Here is a 17,184-nt window from a genome sequence, read left to right as displayed (position 1 = left end):
CCAGGCTTTATTCATCTTGATAAGCGTCAGCCTGTCAGCGCTGTCAGTCGACAGGCGTGTACGCTTATCGGTGATGATGCCACCAGCTGCACTGAAAACCTCCAAGGTGTACAGCGCCAGTTCGTGCCACATGTCCAGCTTTGAAACCCAGTAGTTGTAGGGAGCTGTGTGATCATTTAGGACGATGGTATGGTCAGCTACGTACTCCCTCACCATCTTTCTGTAAAGATCAGCCCTACTCTGCCGAGACTGGGGACAGGTGACAGTGTCTTGCTGGGGTGACATAAAACTGGCAAAGGCCTTGTAAAGCGTACCCCTGCCAGTGCTGGAAAAGCTGCCTGCTCGCCTACTCTCCCTCGCTACTTGTCCCGCAGAAGCACTGTTTCAGCTTCCGACTTCATGCTGACCAGAGAGTTTTTCAACAGGCCAAGCAGCGGGATGGTGAGGCTGATGATGGCGGCATCGCCACTGACCATCTGTGTTGACTCCTCAAAGTTACTCAGCACCTGACAGATATCAGACATCCACGTCCACTCCTCATTGTAGACTTGAGGAAGCTGACTGACCTGACTACCAGTTCTGGTGGAAGTTGACATCTGGCAGTCTACAATCGCTCTGCGCTGCTGGTAAACTCTGGATAACATGGTTAATGTTGAATTCCACCTCGTGGGCACGTCGCACAACAGTCGGTGAGCGGGCAGTTGGAGGCGGCGCTGCACTGCCCTGAGAGTGGCAGTATCTGTGCTGGACTTCCTGAAATACGCACAGATGCGGCGCACCTTCGTGAGCAAATCAGACAGATTGGGGTATGTCTTGAGGAAACGCTGAACTCTGAGATTTAACACATGGGCCAGGAAGATCAGTCTGCGCCGTGATGCCCTGTAATAGCTCTTGGGCGGTGTGCCTTTTATCGCCTAGGCTCAGCAGTTTGAGCACCGCCTGCTGTCGCTTAGCGACGGCACTGCTGCTGTACCTAGAGCTACCGACTGATGGCGCCATGCCCACGGATGGTAATTCGGAGGAGGAGGTGGAGGAGGGGTGGGAGGAGGAGGAGGCATAGTAGGCCTGAGAGACCTGGACCGAGGTAGGCCCCGCAATCCTCGGCGTCGGCAGTATATGAGCAGCCCCAGGGTCAGACTCGGTCCCAGCCTCCACCAAGTTAACCCAATGTGCCGTCAGCGATATATAGTGGCCCTGCCCGGCAGCACTCGTCCACGTGTCCGTGGTCAGGTGGACCTTGTCAGAAACGGCGTTGGTCAGGGCACGGATGATGTTGTCTGACACGTGCTGGTGCAGGGCTGGGACGGCACATCGGGAACAATAGTGGCAGCGGGACCGAATACCAAGGGGCGGCTGCCGCCATGAGGTTGCGAAAGGCCTCGGTCTCTACCAGCCTATAGGGCAGCATTTCCAGGCTAAGTAATCTGGATGTGGACGTTGAGGGCTTGGGCGTGTGGTTGGTTTGCACTATACTTCCTTTTGCGCTCTGGGGTATGGAGAGCTGAACGCTGGTGGATGCTGTGGAGGATCGTGGAGGCGAAGATGTGGATTTCTCACGGGAGGTGTTTGTGCCGGGGTCCAGGGGAAGGAGCAGTGGTGTGCCCGGCCGAAGGTGAACGGGCTTGGTGCCATTGAGTGGGGTGTTTAGCATTCATATGCCTGCGCATACTGGTGGTAGTTAAGCTAGTAGTGGAGGAACCCCTGCTGATCTTGGTTTGGCACAGGTTGCACACCACAGTCCGTAGGTCATCCGGTGTTTCTTTAAAGAACCTCCAGACTTCTGAAAATCTAGCCCTCGCCACGGGAGCTTGACTACGTGAAACATTTGGCGCTGATGCACCAGCTCTGGCCCTGCCTCTCCGTCTGGCCCCACCACTGCCTCTTCCAACTTGTTCTGCTATAGGACTCCCCTCCGTCTCAGAAGCACTGTGGTCACCCGGCCTATCAACCCAGCTTGGGTCTGTCACCTCATCATCCTCCGATCCCTCAGTCTGCTCCCCCCTCGGACTTCCTGCCCTGACAACAACTTCACCACTGTCTGACAACCGTGTCTCCTCCTCGTCCGACACCTCTTTACACACTTCTTCCACTACGTGAATAATGTCATCATTACCCACAGACTGCGACTGGTGGAAAACCTGGGCATCGGAAAAGAGCTCAGCAGCAACCGGACAAGTGGTTTGTGACTGTGGGAAGGGCCCAGAAAACAGTTCCTCAGAGTATGCCGGTTCAAATGCCAAATTTTCCTGGGAGGGGGCAGACTGGGGGGAAGGAGGCTGAGGTGGAGGAGCTGGAGGAGTGCTGATTTCGGTGACATGGGTGGACTGCGTGGAAGACTGACTGGTGGACAAATGGCTAGAAGCATTGTCCGCAATCCACGACATCACCTCTTCGCACTGTTCTGGCCTCAACAGTGCTCTACCACGAGTCCCAGTAACTTGAGACATGATGAACCTAGGGAGTGTAGCTCTGCGGCGTTCCCCTGCTCCCTCATCAGCAGGTGGTGTCTCACCCCGCCCAGGACCACGGCCTCTGACCCCTGCAGTAGTTGGACGCCCACGTCCACGCCATCGTCCTCTACCCCTAGCCCTCGGGTTCAACATTTTCAAAATTAAAGTGTAAGCTGTACATTTTTTTTTTTTTTTTTTTGTTTTATTTGTGTTTTATTTGTGTTTTTTTTTTTTTTTTTTTTTTACAAAACGATGCTATGCTATTGCTATGGCTAGTTTCTAACCTACACTGACAGCACACAACTGGATTTTGTGCTGTGCCTGATGACTTTGAGTTATAAAAAAAAATAAAAGTAAAAAAAAAGTCAGCAGACTGTGCCTAATTCAAATCAAACCCCTAATAAATTGTCCCACTTAGGTGTTTGAGATGTGTGTGTCACTAAGAGCTAAATAGAACGTTCCCAAGTCTCCCTGCAAATTCCTCACAATATGGTACTAGCTGCACTACAAGTGCCAGCAAGCCCAGCCACAAGCAAACAAAAAAAAAATATGTATAACGCTATTGTAGCCCTAAGAAGGGCTGTTGGGTTCTTGTAGAATCACTCCTGCCTAACACTATTCTAATAGAACAGCCTAACGCTTTCCCTGACCAGCAGCAGCTCTCTCCCTAGCGGCATCCAAACACAGAATGATCCGAGCAGCGCGGGCAGGGGCTAGTCTATTCCAGGGTCACCTGATCTGGCCAGCCAACCACTGCTATCGACGTGTAAGGGTGCCAAAAAGCAAAACGGCGGGAGATGCCATTTTCTCGAGCTGGCGAAATACTCGTCCGAGCAACGAGCAGTTTCAATTATGCTAATGCTCGAACGAGCATCAAGCTCGGACGAGTATGTTCGCTCATCTCTACCTACCACCTCTTCACCTCCACCATCACATCATATAGATCCATGACCTACCACCTCCTACCCTCCACCATCACATCATATAGATTTAAGACCTACCACCTCTCCACTTCCACCATGACTTAAAGGGAACCTGTCAGCAGAAATGTGCCATATAAACCTTTTCTGCTACCATCAGTCACATATTTCATGCCAGAAAGTTATCTTTTTTCATCCACCATCGTTTCAGATGACTTACCTCTGCTGCGCAATGAGATGCTACCGGCCATCTCATCAAACATATTTACTAAATACCATTATAATCATTATATCTTCAGACAAGCCTAAAACCTACCACTATGGTGATACCACCATCCTTCTCTACAGACAAGTCCATTATCTGCCTCTATGGTAATACTACCATCCATCTCTTCGGACATGTCTACTATCCGCCTCTATGGTGATACCACCATCCATCTCTTCAGACAAGTCCACTATCCGCCTCAATGGTGATACCACCATCCATCTCTTCAGAGAAGTCCACTATCCGCCTCTATGGTGATATCACTATCCATCTCTTCAGACAAGTCCACTATCCACCTCTATGGTGATACCACCATCCATCTCTTCAGACAAGTCCACTATCCGCCACTATGGTGATACCACCATCCATTTCTTCAGACAAGTCCACTATCCGCCACTATGGTGATACCACCATCCATCTTTTCAGACAAGCCTACAACCTACCACTATGGTGATACCACCATCCTTCTCTTCAGACAAGTCCATTATCTGCCACTATGGTGATACCACCATCCATCTCTTCAGACAAGTCCACTATCCGCCTCTATGGTGATACCACCATCCATCTCTTCAGACAAGTCCACTATCCGCCTCTATGGTGATACCACCATCCATCTCTTCAGACAAGTCCACTATCCGCCTCTATGGTGATCCCTCCATCCATCTCTTCAGACAAGTTTACTATCCGCCTCTATGGTGATACCACCATCCATCTCTTCAGACAAGTCCACTATCCACCTCTATGGTGATACCACCATCCATCTCTTCAGACATGTCTACTATCCGCCTCTATGGTGATACCATCATCCATCTCTTCAGACAAGTCCACTATCCGCCTCTATGGTGATACCATCATCCATCTCTTCAGACAAGTCCATTATCCACCTCTATGGTGATACCACCATCCATCTCTTCAGACAAGTCCACTATCCGCCTCTATGGTGATACCATCATCCATCTCTTCAGACAAGTCCACTATCCGCCACTATGGTGATAGCACCATCTATCTCTTCAGACAAGTCCACTATCTGCCTCTATGGTGATACCACCATCCATCTCTTCAGACAAGTCCACTATCCGCCTCTATGGTGATACCTCCATCCATCTCTTCAGACAAGTCCACTATCCGCCACTATGGTGATACCACCATCCATTTCTTCAGACAAGTCCACTATCCGCCACTATGGTGATACCACCATCCATCTTTTATGACAAGCCTACAACCTACCGCTATGGTGATACCATCGTCCTTCTCTTCAGACAAGTCCATTATCTGCCACTATGGTGATACCACCATCCATCTCTTCAGACAAGTCCACTATCCGCCTCTATGGTAATTTCTCCATCCATCTCTTCAGACAAGTCCACTATCCGCCTCTATGGTGATACCACCATCCATCTCTTCAGACAAGTCCACTATCCGCCACTATGGTGATACCACCATCCATCTCTTCAGACAAGTCCACTATCCGCCTCTATGGTGATACCACCATCCATCTCTTCAGACAAGTCCACTATCCACCTCTATGGTGATACCACCATCCCTCTCTTCAGACAAGTCCACTATCCGCCACTATGGTGATACCACCATCTATCTCTTCAGACAAGTCCACTATCCGCCTCTATGGTGATACCGCCATCCATCTCTTCAGACAAGTCCATTATCCACCTCTATGGGGATACTACCATCCTTTTTTTCAGACAATTCCACTTTCCGCCACTATGGTGATACCACCATCCATCTCTTCATACAAGTCCACTATCTGCCTCTATGGTGATACTACCATCCATCTCTTCAGACAATTCCACTATCCGCCACTATGGTGATACCACCATCCATCTCTTCATACAAGTCCACTATCCACCTCTATGGTGATACCACCATCCTTCTCTTCAGACAAGTCCACTATACGCCACTATGGTATTACCACAATCCATCTCTTCAGACAAGTCCACTATCCACCTCTATGGTGATACCACCATCCATCTCTTCAGACAAGTCCACTATCCGCCTCTATGGTGATACCACCATCCCTCTCTTCAGACAAGTCCACTATCCACCTCTATGGTGATACCAACATCCATCTCTTCAGACAAGTCCACTATCCGCCACTATGGTGATACCACCATCCATCTCTTCAGACAAGTCCACTATCCGCCTCTATGGTGATACCACCATCCATCTCTTCAGACAGGTCCACTATCCACCTCTATGGTGATACCTCCGTCCCTCTCTTCAGACAAGTCCACTATCCGCCACTATTGTGATACCACAATCCATCTCTTCAGACAAGTCCACTATCCGCCTCTATGGTGATACCACCATCCATCTCTTCAGACAAGTCCACTATCCACCTCTATGGTGATACCTCCGTCCCTCTCTTCAGACAAGTCCACTATCCGCCACTATTGTGATACCACAATCCATCTCTTCAGACAAGTCCACTATCCGCCTCTATGGTGATACCACCATCCATCTCTTCAGACAAGTCCACTATCCACCTCTATGGTGATACCTCCGTCCCTCTCTTCAGACAAGTCCACTATCCGCCACTATGGTGATACCACAATCCATCTCTTCAGACAAGTCCACTATCCGCCTCTATGGTGATACCACCCTCCATCTCTTCAGACAAGTCCACTATCCGCCTCTATGGTGATACCACCATCCATCTCTTCAGACAAGTCCACTATCCGCCTCTATGGTGATACCACCATCCATCTCTTCAGACAAGTCCACTATCCACCTCTATGGTGATACCACCATCCATCTCTTCAGACAAGTCCACCATCCGCCTCTATGGTGATACCACCATCCATCTCTTCAGACAAGTCCACTATCCACCTCTATGGTGATACCTCCGTCCATCTCTTCAGACAAGTCCACTATCCGCCTCTATGGTGATACCACCATCCATCTCTTCAGACAAGTCCACTATCCGCCTCTATGGTGATACCACCATCCATCTCTTCCGACAAGTCCACTATCCGCCTCTATGGTGATACCACAATCCATCTCTTCAGACATGTCTACTATCCGCCTCTATGGTGATACCACCATCCATCTCTTCAGACAAGTCCACTATCCGCCTCTATGGTGATCCCTCCATCCATCTCTTCAGACAAGTCCACTATCCGCCTCTATGGTGATACCACCATCCATCTCTTCAGACAATTCCACTATCCGCCACTATGGTGATACCACCATCCATCTCTTCAGACAAGTCCACTATCCGCCTCTATGGTGATACCACCATCCATCTCTTCAGACAAGTCCACTATCCGCCTCTATGGTGATACCATCATCCATCTCTTCAGACAAGTCCACTATCCGCCTCTATGGTGATACCACCATCCATTTCTTCAGACAAGTCCACTATCCACCTCCATGGTGATACCACCATCCATCTCTTCAGACAAGTCCACTATCCACCTCTATGGTGATACCACCATCCATCTCTTCAGACAAGTCCACTATCCGCCTCTATGGTGATACCACCATCCATCTCTTCAGACAATTCCACTATCCGCCACTATGGTGATACCACCATCCATCTCTTCATACAAGTCCACTATCCACCTCTATGGTGATACCTCCGTCCATCTCTTCAGACAAGTCCACTATCCACCTCTATGGTGATACCACCATCCATCTCTTCAGACAAGTCCACTATCCGCCTCTATGGTGATACCACCATCCATCTCTTCAGACAAGTCCACTATCCGCCTCTATGGTGATACCACCATCCATCTCTTCAGACAAGTCCACTATCCGCCTCTATGGTGATACCACCATCCATCTCTTCAGACAAGTCCACTATCCGCCTCTATGGTGATACCACCATCCATCTCTTCAGACAAGTCCACTATCCGCCTCTATGGTGATACCACCATCCATCTCTTCAGACAAGTCCACTATCCGCCTCTATGGTGATACCACCATCCATCTCTTCAGACAAGTCCACTATCCGCCTCTATGGTGATACCACCATCCATCTCTTCAGACAAGTCCACTATCCGCCACTATGGTGATACCACCATCAATCTCTTCAGACAAGTCCACTATCCACCTCTATGGTGATACCTCCGTCCATCTCTTCAGACAAGTCCACTATCCACCTCTATGGTGATACCTCCGTCCATCTCTTCAGACAAGTCCACTATCCGCCTCTATGGTGATACCACCATCCATCTCTTCAGACAAGTCCACTATCCACCTCTATGGTGATACCACCATCCCTCTCTTCAGACAAGTCCACTATCCACCTCTATGGTGATACCACCATCCATCTCCTCAGACAAGTCTACTTCCTACCAGTATGGTGATATCATTATATCTTCAGACATATTTACTACCTAACACTATGGAGATACCACCATCTCTTCAGACAAGATCACTACCTACCACTATCTGTCCTGGGACCCCTGCTCTTCACCCTCTACACCTCTGGCCTGGGACACTTAATTAAGTTCCATGGCTTCCAATACCATTCATATGCAGATGACACAGATCTAGATTTCTGGTCCAGATATCTCCTGTATACTAGCCAGAATTCCAGAGAGTCTGCCACCCATATCCTCCTTCTTCTCTTCCCGTTTTATAAAACTCAACATGGACAAAACAGAACTCATACTCTTTCCTCCACCTAACAAATCCCTCCCACCTGACCTAAACCATCACAATTCATGGCTCCACCCTCTCCCCAGTCCCTAAAGTCCGTTGCCTTGGAGCTGCCTTTGACTCTGCCTAATCCTTTAAGCCTCACATCCAGTCCCTTATTACAACCTGCGCCTCCATCTCAAAAACATTGCTCGCATTTGACCCTTCCTCAATCCAGAGTCTACAAAATTACTAGACCATGCCCTCATCATCTCCTGCTTGAACTACTGCAACAATCTTCTCTGCGGTCTCCCAGCTAACTCTAAAACACCCCTCCAATCCATCCTAAACTCTGCTGCCCAGCTCATTCCTCTGTCACCTGGCTTCTCCTCTGCCTCTCCTCTCTGCTGCTCGGCTCATCCCTCTGTCTCCTGGCTTCTCCTCTGCCTCTCCTCTCTGCTGCTCGGCTCATCCCTCTGTCTCCTGGCTTCTCCTCTGCCTCTCCTCTCTGCTGCCCGGCTCATCCCTCTGTCACCTGGTGTCTCCTCTGCCTCTCCTCTCTGCTGCCCGGCTCATCCCTCTGTCTCCTGGCTTCTCCTCTGCCTCTCCTCTCTGCTGCCCGGCTCATCCCTCTGTCTCCTGGCTTCTACTCTGCCTCTCCTCTCTGCTGCCCAGCTCATCCCTCTGTCTCCTGGCTTCTCTGCCTCTCCTCTCTGCTGCCCGGCTCATCCCTCTGTCTCCTGGTGTCTCCTCTGCTTCTCCTCTCTGCTGCCCGGCTCATCCCTCTGTCTCCTGGCTTCTCTGCCTCTCCTCTCTGCTGCCTGGCTCATTTCCTCTGTCTCCTCGTTTCTCGTCTGCCTCTCCTCTCTGCTGCCTGGCTCATCCCTCTGTCTCCTGGCTTCTCCTCTGCCTCTCCTCTTTGCTGCCCAGCTCATCCCTCTGTCTCCTGGCTTCTCTGCCTCTCCTCTCTGCTGCCCAGCTCATCCCTCTGTCTCCTGGCTTCTCCTCTGCCTCTGCTTTCTGCTGCTCGCCCCATCACTCTGACTCCTGGCTTCTCCTCTGCCTCTCCTCTTTGCTGCCCAGCTCATCCCTCTGTCTCCTGGCTTCTCCTCTGCCTCTGCTTTCTGCTGCTCGCCCCATCACTCTGACTCCTGGCTTCATCTCTGCCTCTCCTCTCTGCTGCTCGGCTCATCCCTCTGTCTCCTGGCTTCTCCTCTGCCTCTCCTCTTTGCTGCCCAGCTCATCCCTCTGTCTCCTGGCTTCTCTGCCTCTCCTCTCTGCTGCCCAGCTCATCCCTCTGTCTCCTGGCTTCTCCTCTGCCTCTGCTTTCTGCTGCTCGCCCCATCACTCTGACTCCTGGCTTCTCCTCTGCCTCTGCTTTCTGCTGCTCGCCCCATCACTCTGACTCCTGGCTTCTCCTCTGCCTCTCCTCTTTGCTGCCCAGCTCATCCCTCTGTCTTCTGGCTTCTCCTCTGCCTCTGCTTTCTGCTGCTCGCCCCATCACTCTGACTCCTGGCTTCATCTCTGCCTCTCCTCTATGCTGAGGTAATTTGGGGTTTTTTAACCAGTTAATAGGTCGCGCTGCCTATGGGAGGTATCTTATGATAAACTTTTTGTTATAGATGGTATGCAATGATACTGTGTACAGATGTGGATTTCTTGATACACAACATTTATTTCATAAATAAAAGAACATATATCGAATTAGACGGACAACGCGTTTCGGGGCAGGAATGGCCCCTTCTTCAGGTCCAGATGATTCTGAAAGAACGTGGAGGTGGTGGGTAGTAGTTCAAGTTATAATACAATATTACAATAGACATAATAATGATAATCATGAGTGCTGTACATATCATGGATCAAATAGTAATAAGCATGTGGATACAACAACCATAATAGAATTATCTTGGAATTAGGGCTATGATTAGTATGAGTTAGTAAGATTTAGAACATAAAACTTCATAGTTGGTAAGAGTATAATAGAAGGAATTCATAAATGGGAACCAACATACTATCTGATAACCATGGATGTAACCTCTCTTTATACCAATATCTCCCATACTCTAGGTCTACAAGCAATTTTACAAGTCCTACAGAGAGATCAAAAAATGCCAACTCGACAAGTCGACTTCCTCCTACAAAGCATTCATTTTATACTAAACCACAATACCTTCATATTCCAGACCTCCATTTACTCCCAAAAAAGGGCACAGCTATGGGGACGAAGTTCGCCCCTAGTTATGCAAACCTCTTTATGGGGGAATTCGAGAGATGTTTCATCATGGGCAAACCAGAGTACCAAAAAAAGATAAAGATGTTTAAACGCTACATCGACGACCTCTTTCTGATCTGGGACGGTACAGAGCAAGAAGCCCATGACTTTCTGCATAACATCAACACCAACCCATGGGGTATCACCCTTACTCTGAACATCTCACCTGTCCGTATTGAATTTTTGGATCTATTAATTACAATAGACCCCACCGAACTACGACTGATAACAGAAACATATTTCAAATCTGTTGACGTCAACAGTTTTTTAGAGTTCTCTAGCTCCCACTATAAGAAATGGCTTAATAACATCCCGTATAGCCAGTTTAAACGTATAAGAAAAAATTGTTCTTATAAACCAACCTATAAAGAACAAGCAGGAATTCTAAGAGAACGCTTTATACAGAAAGGCTACCCCCCCAAAATCATAAAGGATGCCTATCAGAGATCAAACAACCTCACTCAGGAGGACTGCCTACTCCCTTCCATAAAACACTCTAACTCAGAGACAAACCGAAACCTGAATTTCATTACTACTTATTCATCTGACCACACAACTATCCGTTCAGTTTTGAAAAAAACATTGGCCAATACTTCTACAAGACCCTTACTTGGCCAAAACCCTCCCTAAGAATCCCATGCTCACTTTCAAACGAGCCCCAACGCTAAAAACACTTCTGGCACCGACCAAGATGCGCTCTATCACAAAGAACGCTATTCAGTACTCCCAACAGGACACTCAGTCCACACCACTTAGGGGCACCTTCAGATGTAACGGCCCTAGATGTCTTACTTGCGGCATTATGCAACATAAGGCACAAACTTTCCGGTCTAACACCACATCTGAAACCTTCTCAATACAGTCCTTTGTTAACTGCGCCTCAGATTTTGTCATTTATCTGTTAGAATGCCCCTGCTCTCTCCAATATGTCGGCCGCACAATCCAACCCTTTAGGGAGAGAATGAATGCCCACCGCACCAAGACCAAAGCGGGATACCTGTTACACAGTGTTTCCAGGCATTTTAAATTTCACCACAATAAGGACTTCTCTCAGGCAAAGGTCAGCATAATTGAACAGATTTCTAAACACCATCCGAATAGATTCAATCAACTTATCAAAAGAGAGAACTTCTGGATATTCAAACTGAACACTATGAACCCCTTTGGCCTGAATGAACTATTAGAAAAAATATGAAGGCTTCTACAAGGATAACTCTAACCCACTTCTCTCAACGTATGCTTCACAAGACTTATTCTTACCACGCTTAATTCCCTTTTACTTCTATTTTCAGTGTGGCCACCTCGATCTAGATACAACCCTGAACATCAAGTTCCACTATTCCCTAAACAAAGCCCGAGGCCCATCAGTCATCCCATGTACCTCTCCATCCTTACTTCAATCACCGGCCGCCTCCAATCCAACATTCCGTTTCATGTCCCGTAGCCCCGCTATCCACGCAAGCGCAGTGAACTACTGAATTTCCCACACACTGCGCATGCGCGCCTTCCCCCTAGTACTATATAAACCTCCGTCCGGCCACAGGCAGACATTAGGTGTTTTAAGCTGCTGCAAGCCAGAACAGGACGCTATACGGAGTAAGTCTCTCTCTCCCTACGCTACTCATACAACTTTCCTCTTTAGTGCTATAATGCACCTTCACTTGTATCTTTCAGTTTAATTCCCAGTAAAAAAGGCACTTCATCTCACCGCCTACTCCTAACCCGGCATGTTACCCTTGCTCTCCATTTCCTAGAGGTCAGTTAACATTTTCTCTTACTCATAACTAACTAATTAACCCCGGACCACTCCCCCTCTTTTACAAGTCATTTCTTCCCTCCTCCCTACTAGTAACCAGCTAACACTCCTATTCTAACGTCCAAACAATAAAAGGTTAGTACCTTTGATACATTATGTCTCACATCATGTCATTCTCCATTCATCCAATTATTTATTTAATTGATTTAATGTTTTTATATACTATATTTTTATTGTATTTTATACTGTTTCAAAAAGACATTCCTTTGTACAAAAAGGATTTTTTATGAATTCCTTCTATTATACTCTTACCAACTATGAAGTTTTATGTTCTAAATCTTACTAACTCATACTAATCATAGCCCTAATTCCAAGATAATTCTATTATGGTTGTTGTATCCACATGCTTATTACTATTTGATCCATGATATGTACAGCACTCATGATTATCATTATTATGTCTATTGTAATATTGTATTATAACTTGAACTACTACCCACCACCTCCACGTTCTTTCAGAATCATCTGGACCTGAAGAAGGGGCCATTCCTGCCCCGAAACGCGTTGTCCGTCTAATTCGATATATGTTCTTTTATTTATGAAATAAATGTTGTGTATCAAGAAATCCACATCTGTACACAGTATCATTGCATACCATCTATAACAAAAAGTTTATCATAAGATACCTCCCATAGGCAGCGCGACCTATTAACTGGTTAAAAAAACCCAAATTACCTTTGCCATACATACCAGGCCATACGGCCTGATTACCAGAGGACGCAGCAGCTTAAATTTAGACATTTTTTCATCCACACCATCTCCAATTTTAACTGTCTAATCTGTATATGACTATATCTTCCAACCAAGGAGCGCAGTGCCCCCTCTTAAAATAATTGTCTCCTCTCTGCTGCCTGGCTCATCCCTCTGTCTCCTGGCTTCTCCTCTGCCCCTCCTCTCTGCTGCCCGGCTCATCCCTCTGCCTCCTGGCTTCTCCTCTCTGCTGTCCGGCTCATCCCTCTGTCTCCTCTGGCTCTCCTCTCTGCTGCCCGGCTCATCCCTCTATCTCCTGGCTTCTCCTCTGCCTCTCCTCTCTGCTGCCTGGCTCATCCCTCTGTCTCCTGGCTTCTCCTCTGCCTCTCCTCTCTGCTGCCCAGCTCATCCCTCTGTCTCCTGGCTTCTCCTCTGCCTCTCCTCTCTGCTGCCTGGCTCATCCCTCTGCCTCCTGGCTTCTCCTCTCTGCTGTCCGGCTCATCCCTCTGTCTCCTCTGGCTCTCCTCTCTGCTGCCCGGCTCATCCCTCTGTCTCCTGGCTTCTCCTCTGCTTCTCCTCTCTGCTGCCAGGCTCATCCCTCTGTCACCTGGCTTCTCCTCTGCCTCTCCTCTCTGCTGCCCGGCTCATCCCTCTGTCTCCTGGCTTCTCCTCTGCCTCTCCTCTCTGCTGCCCGGCTCATCCCTCTGTCTCCTGGCTTCTCCTCTGCCTCTGCTTTCTGCTGCTCGCCCCATCACTCTGACTCCTGGCTTCTCCTCTGCCTCTCCTCTCTGCTGCCCGGCTCATCCCTCTATCTCCTGGCTTCTCCTCTGCCTCTCCTCTCTGCTGCCCGGCTCATCCCTCTGTCTCCTGGCTTCTCCTCTGCCTCTCCTCTCTGCTGCCCGGCTCATCCCTCTGTCTCCTGGCTTCTCCTCTGCCTCTCCATTCTGCTGCTCGCCCCATCACTCTGACTCCTGGCTTCTCCTCTGCCTCTCCATTCTGCTGCCCGGCTCATCCCTCTATCTCCTGGCTTCTCCTCTGCCTCTCCTCTTTGCTGCCCGGCTCATCCCTCTGTCTCCTGGCTTCTCCTCTGCCTCTCCTCTCTGCTGCCCGGCTCATCCCTCTGTCTCCTGGCTTCTCCTCTGCCTCTCCTCTCTGCTGCCCGGCTCATCCCTCTGTCTCCTGGCTTCTCCTCTGCCTCTCCTCTCTGCTGCCCGGCTCATCCCTCTGTCTCCTGGCTTCTCCTCTGCTTCTCCTCTCTGCTGCCAGGCTCATCCCTCTGTCACCTGGCTTCTCCTCTGCCTCTCCTCTCTGCTGCCCGGCTCATCCCTCTGTCTCCTGGCTTCTCCTCTGCCTCTCCTCTCTGCTGCCCGGCTCATCCCTCTGTCACCTGACTTCTCCTCTGCCTCTCCTCTCTGCAGCCCGGCTCATCCCTCTGTCTCCTGGCTTCTCCCCTGCCTCTCCTCTCTGCTGCCCGGCTCATCACTCTGACTCCTGGCTTCTCCTCTGCCTCTCCTCTCTGCTGCCCGGCTCATCCCTCTGTCTCCTCTGCTTCTCCTCTGCCTCTCCTCTCTGCTGCCCCGCTACTCTCTCTGTCTCCTGGCTTCTCCTCTGCCTCTCCTCTCTGCTGCCCGGCTCATCCCTCTGTCACCTGGCTTCTCCTCTGCCTCTCCTCTCTGCTGCTCGCCTCATCACTCTGACTCCTGGCTTCATCTCTGCCTCTCCTCTCTGCTGCCCAGCTCATCCCTCTGTCTCCTCTGGCTTCTCCTCTGCTTCTCCTCTGCCTCTCCTCTCTGCTGCCCGGCTCATCCCTCTGTCTCCTGGCTTCTCCTCTGCCTCTCCTCTCTGCTGTCCGGCTCATCCCTCTGTCTCCTGGCTTCTCCTCTGCCTCTCCTCTCTGCTCCCCGGCTCATCCCTCTGTCTCCTGGCTTCTCCTCTGCCTCTCCTCTCTGCAGCCCGGCTCATCCCTCTGTCTCCTGGCTTCTCCTCTGCCTCTCCTTTCTGCTGCCCGGCTCATCCCTCTGTCTCCTGGCTTCTCCTCTGCCTCTCCTCTCTGCTGCCTGGCTCATCCCTCTGTCTCCTGGCTTCTCCTCTGCCTCTCCTCTCTGCTGCCCGGCTCATCCCTCTGTCTCCTGGCTTCTCCTCTGCCTCTCCTCTCTGCTGCCCGGCTCATCCCTCTGTCTCCTCTGCCTCTCCTCTCTGCTGCCCCGCTCCTCTCTCTGTCTCCTGGCTTCTCCTCTGCCTCTCCATTCTGCTGCTCGCCCCATCACTCTGACTCCTGGCTTCATCTCTGCCTCTCCTCTCTGCTGCCCTGCTCATCCCTCTGTCTCCTGACCTCTCCTCTGCCTCTCCTCTCTGCAGCCCGGCTCATCCCTCTGTCTCCTGGCTTCTCCTCTGCCTCTCCTCTCTGCTGCCCGGCTCATCCCTCTGTCTCCTCTGCCTCTCCTCTCTGCTGCCCCGCTCCTCTCTCTGTCTCCTGGCTTCTCCTCTGCCTCTCCATTCTGCTGCTCGCCCCATCACTCTGACTCCTGGCTTCATCTCTGCCTCTCCTCTCTGCTGCCCTGCTCATCCCTCTGTCTCCTGACCTCTCCTCTGCCTCTCCTCTCTGCAGCCCGGCTCATCCCTCTGTCTCCTGGCTTCTCCTCTGCCTCTCCTCTCTGCTGCCCGGCTCATCCCTCTGTCTCCTGACCTCTCCTCTGCCTCTCCTCTCTGATACCCGGCTCATTTATCTGTCTCCACTGGTTACACATTGCACAGCAAATTCTCTTTAAAGTGTTAACCATGACCTACAAAGCCGCCACACCCTGTCCCCTCCATATATCTCTGACCTCGTCAGCCAATACTGTCCCACATGTAACCTCCTCACAGGACCTTCAGCTTCACTCCATTACCATCTGCTCTTCTCACAGCCGCATCCAGGACTTCTCCCGTTCAGGGTCACTTACATTAACTGCTCTGCTCCCTCACCTCATGTCTCCATCTCCCCCATATAGTCTGTGAGCCATTACGGGCAGGCTCCTCCTACTTGTCTCCTGATCACTGTAGTCTTGTATTTTGTACTTGCTTTTGTTTTAATGTATTTTATGTGACCCCCTTACTGATTGTACAGAGTTATCTACATGTCGCCAGCCCCAGAAGGTGTATTGCACCTATTGCACCTGACTACACGGAGCGTGAGGTAGATGGAGAACGAGTGGTGGGTGCCTGATACCTTCTGGTGACCTCCAGGTGTGTGTTCTATGAGGAGGTGGACATGAGGGGCTCTGCTCAGTACATTCATACTCCGGACCCTGACCCTCTGTCCCACCACCACCAACCATCTGAAGGAGAACATACGGTACCTTACACGGAGCGGTGTCTCTGGGGCTGTCTGTGGCTCCCAGTGGGGACGGTAGCAAGTATTTATACACATCAAGAAGAGGATCCAGGAAGATCCAAGATGCAAATGAAATCTTCAGCTTCCTAAAGTCAGAAAACAACACGACTAAGATTAACCTCACCTGTGCCAAAGCGGAAGATTGACTGATTGACTGGCATCCTGGTTGAGCAGGACTTCCTTGGTGAAGAGTGAACAAAGCCAACATCCTGGTACGAGAATATTCTGTACAGCATCTAGAGAGGCGGCCAGTTCCATATACTATGGAATATATCAAGGTCTCCTTTCTCGCTGATCAGTTCTGATGAATAAGAGGTCTGAAGGGTTGAGGACAGGTCATGACACACATGTTGCTCAAGCTTTGGAGTTAATGGTGGGAAATGAGTGGGGTCCATGATGTCTCAGGATAGACACACTAGGGTTGGGAATTTGGTAATAAGCTTGAACTAATTCACCAAGTACTTCGGGGCACTAGGGAGACTTCGTGACCTCCAGATCTTTCAGCTTTGGTAAATCCTGGATATAGATATTTCATTGCTGATATCAGTTCTCAGTGACAAAAGCAAAGAATTCCTAGACGGTCATAGAGTGAAGAACCCTAAAGATGGACCTCTAATCCATCTCTTTTATCAACCTATGTCCTTCTCCTGCCTGTAATCCGGCAAACAGCAGATATTTACCAAGATCCCGGCATCTCCACAGTCACTTTCACCTCAGACCCTGTATATAAGATGCGGCTGATGGTTCAAGCAGGAGAATTTTTATATCATTTTATACTGTTCCCTTATAAGGAATGCCT

At 49.8% G+C, this 17,184-nt stretch overlaps 1 protein-coding gene across 1 annotated transcript in view; it reads right to left on the bottom strand.

The window, feature by feature from the left end:
* The window catches only part of LOC140108473 (tyrosinase-like), a 104,678-nt gene extending 87,916 nt beyond the window's left edge, over positions 1–16,762 (bottom strand). Inside the window, exon 1 of the mRNA XM_072131765.1 lies at positions 16,351–16,762. The gene's annotated coding sequence lies outside the window, so the exon portion shown is untranslated. The remainder of the gene's footprint in view (positions 1–16,350) is intronic.
* Positions 16,763–17,184: the final 422 nt, after the last annotated feature.

This window comes from Engystomops pustulosus, unplaced genomic scaffold (genome assembly GCF_040894005.1).
Source record: "Engystomops pustulosus unplaced genomic scaffold, aEngPut4.maternal MAT_SCAFFOLD_138, whole genome shotgun sequence".
Classification (NCBI taxonomy): Eukaryota; Metazoa; Chordata; class Amphibia; order Anura; family Leptodactylidae; genus Engystomops; species Engystomops pustulosus.
The sequence above is the reverse complement of the archived record's forward strand: the minus strand, read 5'-3'. Positions and strand labels throughout refer to the sequence as shown.